This window comes from Pavona decussata, unplaced genomic scaffold, assembly GCF_977016875.1.
Source record: "Pavona decussata unplaced genomic scaffold, jaPavDecu1.1 SCAFFOLD_41, whole genome shotgun sequence".
Taxonomy (NCBI): Eukaryota; Metazoa; Cnidaria; class Anthozoa; order Scleractinia; family Agariciidae; genus Pavona; species Pavona decussata.
The window spans coordinates 497,850-506,982 of NW_028145463.1; the positions used below are offsets into that span (position 1 = coordinate 497,850).

The 9,133-nt window shown below is 40.1% G+C and overlaps 1 pseudogene; it reads left to right on the top strand.

Moving 5' to 3' along the window:
* Positions 1-7,683, top strand: part of LOC146482903 (uncharacterized) — a 62,203-nt pseudogene extending 54,520 nt beyond the window's left edge.
* The last annotated feature ends 1,450 nt before the right edge of the window (positions 7,684-9,133 follow it).

Below are 9,133 nucleotides of genomic sequence, written 5' to 3' on the forward strand. Positions count from 1 at the left end.
ATTCCAACAGCTCCAATACAAAACCCCAAGAAACAAGGACATTTATGGAAACTCGCAAACGTTTAAGCACAGATCTAAGAATTTTGAACGTGTTTTGAAAGTTATCTAGGGGAGTTTACGGTTTTGCTGGGTTAAAAACTGTATCACATTTTAGCCAGAAGACAGAAGGAAGAAATTAAGAAGAATTTTTTTTAGATTCCATTTTTCTTCAGTTATAATCCTAAATCGATCATTACTACCATGCACTCTTTATCAAGGGAAACTGTAATAATGGTATAAACAAATACATAAACATTGGTAAACAAGTTTCTGTCATTTTCGAGATTAAAACGTTACCATAGCATCTGCATATAATGTAACCTGCTAAAACAGCCCTAATTTCAGTTTCCTAGTTTGGGAAAAAGCATTTACAAAGGAAGAGATTGATATGACTTCGTCACTGAATTCATTGCCAAAGAATTTGGACGGTCAGTTACTTGTGGTCAGTTTCATGTTTGTCGTTGTTGTTGTTGTTGTTTTCCAGACAATAGGTCATTTCCGAGATGCTTTGGACGTCATTATGAAAGCGAGGCTTCGTGCATAATTCTTTATAGAAAAATTAATTTTTCAAACAAAAATAATTTTCACGTGAAAAGCTCAGCTTAGCAACTCGAAAATGGCCTGATGGCAGCAGCCCTTGTTAGAATTTCTTTCACTTTCTGGGCTTCGAGTCTCCGTTGACCAAAATAAACGAAGGTTCAAAAGACTGCCCAGCAGAGAATCCCGTAGGGAAGAAGCGCTGCCATCTTCAATTTGAACGCGTCGAATAATTGAAAAAAAAAACCCCTTGATCTCCATACACGTCTTTTTTTTTTATCAGTTAGATTCGTGGCATACATGACCATGAGCCTCGACTATAAAAGTTTCTGATCAAATAGCGTTCCTGACGAAGTATTTTTTGGCTGATTATTCCCTTAACAAAACCCCTGCGGTACTCTTCGATCGATTTTTGGTCAGGGGAGAGAGGGTGGGAGGCCTATGCGGCTCTTTTCTACAAACCAAATTAATTAATCTTCTGGTAACCATTTTCAGACAAGGCCTAGATTATTCAAAGAACTGGTAACTTTACACAGCGGATAAAATGTATTGGTTGATGTACATTTTATCAGCTGGATAGCAATTAAATTTATTCAGTGGAGAGAGTTGTCCACTCTTTGAACAACCGTGTGATCTGCCCCGGCTCTAAAATTCACAGCAGCATTTTAATTTCTAGAATCCATCTCCGTTTTTGTAAAATCCATACTCGTTTTTAAACTTTCAGAGCACAATGGTTAAAATTTCTACCCTCTTTCAGACAAAAAAGGGCTCAAATATCAAATTCTTTGGAGCCGCATGCACATACCGATATAGCGTATATAGTAGAGTATCCCCGCCCCTCTCCCTTCTGGGTAAAAAAAAATAAAAATGTGAAAGAAAGTGAAAACAACAGACTCTAAAAGCAGCAGCAGCATATATTGTTCGTGTCAGCTTTTGGCGCGATTAGATCATTATATAACCAAGAATAATCATCAGAACAGGGTCTCATACGCGCTGTTTCATTCCAGATCAGGCCCGAAAGCGAAGAACATGGAATTCGAAAACACCTTGAGGTTCAAAAACAAAATAATCATTTATTTTAGCTCGTTGACAAACATCACACATTTTCTTCTAAGGTTATTCCCTTTCTTTGTAAACAGACCATTTGTCCATGAATGGATAAATAGAGAATATTACACGGCGACGCAAAGATATTAATTTTATTTTCGAATGGTAAAAACAACTTTTTACGAACGAGCGCAGCGAAAGAGTAAAATATTGTCTTTAACAAGAGAAAATAAAATTCATATCTTCGCGCTTCCCTGTAATATCCTCTTTTTTATTATATAGACAAATCTATCGCTGGCCATTTTTCACCGACTGTTTTCACAAACAACCGAAAAAGCGGGAAACGACTTCTTCAATATCCCTACTAGTGAGGATATGGAAAAGACGCCTCTCGGGGCCCGGATGTACTTTCGCATGAATTTTACCAGTGGTGTATTTTCCAGTAAAACACTCGTGTCTGAAGTTTCTTTAGATTCGTGGCGCGGCAACATGCAGGGATGTGTCGCTGCCCAGAAGTGAAAAAGAGTGATTTTTTGAATGATTAGCTCAGGCCTACAAACAGGAGGGTACACAAATAAAAAAAAGCATTACATTCGAAAACGAAATGTAGAGCTCGCAAAACGCGAAAAAAAAGAGACACTCAAAATACTAAAACTTGAAAACGAATCTACGGCCACTCCTTTGTTGATTTTGTTTGTTAAACGTCAATTCACGAGGAATAAAGCACACTCTTTCGTTGATTTTCGAGGTGAGTTATAATTTTACTAGCTGCGAATTCAGTATTTGAACTTTCTGTTTCTGAACTCGGTGACGCAATAGTTATTGCTTGAAAGTCTAAAAATAAAGCTGAAAAGAAACCCAAAAATATAGAAGACTTCCGCCGTTATGCTATAAAAAGACGCGTCCTCATGTGTAATCCTCGAATTTGTTCTGGACTTAACGAATATCGCGCAGTTGTTATTGAAAGTGAACTTTTAAACAAGAGGTAAGTAACAAGTTGGCAGTTTTGAGATTCAGTCATTCCTTGGTAGCTGTTAAACGTTAATTTTTCAAAGTGATTACAATCATTGTGTGTAACGTGCAATCTACACTCACTATTTTCGGCAAAATGTTGCTCTCTATCCCGCCCTTGTACTTTGTAATATGCGTCGCCTAATGTGATTTTGGAAAGGATGTTCAGGATAGTTATTTTACGAGTAACTTATTTATTTGTTTTGCATCAAATTACCTATTTGCTTGCAGAATCGTCATTTCAGCGAACTAAGTTGGTTGGAACTGACTCCAAGAAGGATCGATTTGGGAAAGCAGTCAACGGTAAGTCATAACGGCTTCGTATGCGCTTTGTTTAAGATCCACTGCTTTAGTCTACGCTTTTCACTGAGCAACTCCCAAAATTCCTCAAATTATGTTCCTCTGCAATTTAATTTGCAGCCTTACTAACACTCTCAATGAGTTGCCATAGTTTTTGAGTCAGCCGAATTAAGAGTCTCACAAATGTTGTAGTCTTCCTGAAGAGACTTGTATTTTGAATTTTACTTACCTATGAAGGATATTCATGAATCAAGATCATTAGTTAAGGCAGCTTTTCTAGCCAGTAACGCCGCGAAACGGACGATACACTTACGGGAAAATGTTCGGCTCAGATTCAGTTGGGCGCTGAAGTCTAAACTCTATATTTCGCTTTGATATCTATAAAGTTTCAGGCAAAATCCAGTTAGCCCTCACATCCGAGTATGTATCTGTGAAACTGTAAATATTCATCCCACAACGGTAGATTGATGTGGGCGACAATTTTTAGTTTTCTTGTTATCCAAGCACGGCTTTCAGTTCCAGTAACGTCTACACTAAAAAGGGCAACTCTCTCTTAAAGGAGCCGAGTGTCACCTTAATATTTAGTGTCACTTTAAAAAGCTATAAATCATCTTTGTATCGATAGAAACGTTGAAATATTGGTTCAGTTTTGTTAACAATTAATAACCTTACTCTTGTCCAGTATTAAAAATTATCTTCAGCTGCGGATGGCTAGGATGGAAATGGATTGCAACTTGAAAAAAATGGCCAATATTGCAAGTTCTTCCAGTGTATTGTAGACGAATCGCCTAAAACTTTTTATAATTTGTTCTTCCTCGTAGACATTTTCCTCCCGGTTTACTAAGAATAATCTCAAGTTAGAGAAAAGGCTTTTTGTCAAATATTTGAGCAGTTTTGTGCAACATACCACCCTTAGCTTGGTGCAGGAAAATGTGATCGCTTATACGAGAAAAATCAGGATAATAGGTCTGTCAAAAGCTGCATGGATCCGCTAATTACTACTATTTGTTGCCTTATCAATGGAAATGAAGCAAATACACAAAGCTCCTTTGAGAAAAACTTATTCTAATTCAGGTAACTAGTACTACAGTACGCTACTCGCTTCTTCATTTTTTGTTTTTTAAACAAACTCAGATGCACGTTGCTCTTCGAAATGTGTTCCTTGTTAAATCACTTAGAATCAGTTTACCCAAACAAAACTTCCAATTAGAATCGGTCACATATGAAATTCTATACATCTGGTTTCTTCGTGGCGTTATATAGCTTCTTCATGAAATCCAGAATGCTCGATTGTTTCTGTGTTCTCAATCGACAAGAACATCATGGTGACTTTCGCGACTGCAGAGGACAACTCGTCGCAGCCCTGATAATCTGTGAACTCGGTAATACTGACTCGTAACTAAGATCAAAACTGATCCCGCTTTACTGTTCACACTGCCCGCACTAGTAAAGGAGGATCTTAGCTGTTGTCATCCGTCTTCCGTCTCTATCATCGCTGTTTAAATGAGTGGGAAGAATTTCATATAACTGTTGAAGTTACCATGCGACCATAATCTAGCAGTCGCCGTAGTTTTTTCAGTTGTGTAAAAAATATGTCAGCGTTATTACAGTGTTATTAGAAACTAAACTTTTCTGACATCTAGTAACGCTGGGATTTCGTAACTCTTTGTAGGTGGTCGCTTTAGATCCAGAAACACAAAAGAATTTGTCAAATTTCTCGGGCCTCGAAATTTGAGCAGTGGTCACTTACGAGGGAGTTTTTGAAACAGTATTTTACTGAGGAAAAAAAACAGCTAAATCCAAAATGGTCCCTCACGAGGTAGGGAGGGAAGAGCGTATGGCAACCTGGGCAATGCTTATCACAGTATGGGTAATTTTAAACAAGCCGCAGAGTATCACGAACTACATCTTAGTATTGCTAAAGAATTAGGGAACAGGGATGGGGAGGGAATAGCGTATGGCAACCTGGGCAATGCTTTTCAAGGTCTGGGTAATTTTAAACAAGCCGCAGAGTATCACGAACTACATCTTAGTATTGCTAAAGAATTAGGGGACAGGGATGGGGAAGGAAGAGCGTATGGCAACCTGGGCAATGCTTATCAAGGTCTGGGTAATTTTAAACAAGCCGCAGAGTATCACGAACTACGTCTTAGTATTGCTATAGAGTTAGGGGACAGGGATGGGGAGGGAATAGCGTATGGCAACCTGGGCAATGCTTATCAAGGTCTGGGTAATTTTAAACAAGCCGCAGAGTATCACGAACTACGTCTTAGTATTGCTAAAGAATTAGGGAACAGGGATGGGGAGGGAAGAGCGTATGGCAACCTGGGCAATGCTTATCAAGGTCTGGGTAATTTTAAACAAGCCGCAGAGTATCACGAACTACATCTTAGTATTGCTAAAGAATTAGGGGACAGGGATGGGGAAGGAAGAGCGTATGGCAACCTGGGCAATGCTTATCAAGGTCTGGGTAATTTTAAACAAGCCGCAGAGTATCACGAACTACGTCTTAGTATTGCTATAGAGTTAGGGGACAGGGATGGGGAGGGAATAGCGTATGGCAACCTGGGCAATGCTTATCAAGGTCTGGGTAATTTTAAACAAGCCGCAGAGTATCACGAACTACGTCTTAGTATTGCTAAAGAATTAGGGAACAGGGATGGGGAGGGAAGAGCGTATGGCAACCTGGGCAATGCTTATCAAGGTCTGGGTAATTTTAAACAAGCCGCAGAGTATCACGAACTACATCTTAGTATTGCTAAAGAATTGGGGAACAGGAATGGGGAGGGAACAGCGTATGGCAACCTGGGCAATGCTTATGACAGTATGGGTAATTTTAAACAAGCCGCAGAGTATCACGAACTACATCTTAGTATTGCTAAAGAATTAGGGGACAGGGGTAGGGAGGGAAGAGCCTATTGCAACCTGGGCAGTGCTTTTTACGGTATGCTTGATTTTAAACAGGCCTTTGAGTGTTGGGAACATAGTCTGAGTATCGCTCAAGAAACTGGGGACAGGGATAATGAGGGGTTGGCTTTTAGAAACCTTGGTGCAGCTCTTGTACGCTTGGGTGATTTTGAACAATCCATGGAGTACACGAAACAAAGTCTTGTTATATCGAAAGAATCGGGTAACAGGGCTGCAGAGGGAGCTACTTATGACAGGTTGGGCGATGTTTATTCCCGACTAGGTAATTTTAAAGTAGCAGTAGAGTATCACAAACAAAGCCTTAGTATTGCTAAAGAGTTAGGGGATAAGTTTCAAGAGGCAGAATCATGCCATTCATTAGGTCATAATTATGAATGGCTGGGTTCTTTGAGTGACGCACTTGATAATTATCGATCGAACGTAAAAACCTTTGATGACATAAGATCTCTTCTACAGTAAAAAGATATGTGGAAAATAAGCTTTCGTGATCTCCACCAGTGTGCGTACACTTCGTTATGGAGAACTCTTGTGAAGACTGGAGAGACTGACGAGGCTTTGTGCACTGCTGAGCAAGGACGAGCACAGGCTTTGATCGATGTGTTAAAAGAAAAGTATGGAGTTGACTCATCACCGTCCGCTTTACCTAAACCTAAGGAGACAATTACCTATATATTAAACAATGTAACTAAAGAAACAGTTTTTCTTGCGCTTGATGAAAATGCGATCAGTTTTTGGTTGCTGCGAAGAGGGAAAGAGATTCTCTTTAAGCAAAAGGAAATAGAACCTGATAGTTGCAAGTTGCTAATAGATGCTACTTTGAGAGACATTGCTGTAGGCGTTCGGGTAATGTGCGAGGATCGGTCAATGGATGAAGAATGTGATGGCCCACCGTCCAACAGAGAAGCTGCTGAGGAAACAGACCAATCACCGACCTCCTCTGTCAATTCTTTGCGCCAGCTGTATGATGTTATTATTGGCCCCATTGCAGACTTGCTCGAAGGTGACCAGTTAACCCTTGTTCCAGATGGTCCATTTTTCCTGGCTCCTTACTCTGCACTTAGTGAATCAATCAGGATTCACATCGTTCCCTCGTTGACCGCTTTACGACTGATCGCAGATGCACCCGAGGACTTTCACAGTAGGAGTGGGGCGTTGCTCGTGGGAGATCCATGTTTGGAAGAAGTTACCAACGTGTTTGGTAGGCCTGTTTGGAACCAGCTTCCATTCGCCAAAAAAGAAGTGGAGATGATTGGAAAACTTCTGAAGACCACACCTCTCACCGTACGAGATGCGACTAAAGACGAAGTGATGAAAAGATTGGAGTCGGTTGCTTTGGTGCACATTGCTGCACACGGGAGTGCTGAAACTGGAGAAATTCTTTTGGCCCCAAACTCAGGCTGGACATCTCGCGCCCCTGCGAAAAAATACTACGTATTAACAATGTCAGATGTACAAGCCGTTCGTCTGCGAGCAAGACTCGTTGTGCTTAGTTGCTGTCACAGTGGCCGGGGAGAAGTCAAGTCTGAGGGCTTGGTTGGTATCGCGCGGGCTTTCTTGTGTGCTGGTGCTCGCTCTGTTCTGGTGTCACTCTGGGCGATTGATGACGAGGCTACCATGGAGTTTATGAAACACTTCTACCAACACCTGGCGGAAGGAAAAAGCGTGAGTGTGGCTCTTCACCAGGCCATGAAATCTCTGCGCGAATCAGAGCGGTTCCGTGACTTGAAGTACTGGGCTCCATTTGTGCTGATTGGTGATGACGTGAAGCTTGAATTTGGAGAAAGGAAATGAAACAGAATGGTAAGTTTAGTTTGTGTTTAACTTCAGACAGACGTAATTTTATGATAAACAAGGACAGCTGACTGCAAAGAAAGCTCAATTCTTGCCAGAGGAATTGTCGTAAAAGCTGTCTAAAGATTATTTCAATTACCAAGCCTTCCGCTGTTTATTAAAACGAGGGGATAGCTTTAAGAAAGGATGCCATGAGAAGATGTTCGTTTTCGTGTTTTCTTGGTACCATGCGAAAATGCCTTACTTTTCTTACTCTAGCTTTTTCCAGGCGTTCAGAAAATAAAAAGTAACGTAAATAAAATTGCGTTCCCGCTATTTTGATCGCCTGTTCTCGCACTAGTTAATGTTTCAACTGTTTGAGATAAAGAACGAATGTTACCATTTCCCCTCAGATTTTTAACAATGGTACCTTTAAATTTTAGACATTTTACGAACTTAATGACCTTAATGGAAGTCAAACTTCCGTTGAACGTTGTTTTCAATTGAGGCACCAGGAGTCTCGCTGATTAAGGGAAATTGTTAATGTGTTGCCAAAAATATGTCGTGGGCTTCGTGGGTAGTGTCTTCAATTTTGTTCGTTTTTTTCTCTCCTTTTTTTCTGGCAAACAAAAAAAATTAATCGCTTCACCTGAGCTCCACAAACTTCTAAATTTAGGGCCTCGAGGAAAACTTATCCCTCACATATTTTTTGGTTGGCAGAAGTGTCATCATACTCAAGACAAGAGAGAACTACTAAGCGAGTCTGACTGATCCATTGATGACGTCCATTTGGTGTGATGCAAACTATCACGGGAACTTGTATGTAGTGTAAATATTTTAGATGCAATGGCCGGATTAAAAAAATAAAACAACAAACAGGAAATCAGTAACAAATGAAAGGGAAACAAAATGAAGTTACTGCATTAAACCTTTGCTTTTGTGGTTCGTAATATATCTGGAGAGCAGGACATGTACAGGCTTGTTGTTAGTGCGCAAAATGGCACTTCACTTTATGAAGTTTTCAAAACGTAATTTTTCTTCTTTTGATGTAACGTTAAAGTGTATATGACACAAAATCTTTTATTAGCTTATTAGGAAGAGCTTTCAAAATGATGAAGAATGGCATTTATTTTATTGCGATAGCATTCTTGGTTGGCGAGTTATTCAAGATTTAGGCTTATGCAAATTAGACAACTTGTGACGTCACAAGACTGACACAAAATGAAGGGAAATCACAAAAAATGGAATATCTCTTAAGCCTTTTTCTGTATGGAACTGACACTTTGTAGAGTTGTTATACTCATCACAAAGTTTCATGATATGATCCACTATGACATTTCCATGGCAACACAATGGGCTCCAGGCCCTCACCATCCAAAGGATAAAATCAGAGTTTCCCTTCCCAAGAAGCGCTTTGTGCTCTTGATGTTTATTCAGTGGGTGTGAGGGAGTATGGACATTACGCAGCACAAGTATAAGAAATTCTGTTTGACTGTGGAGC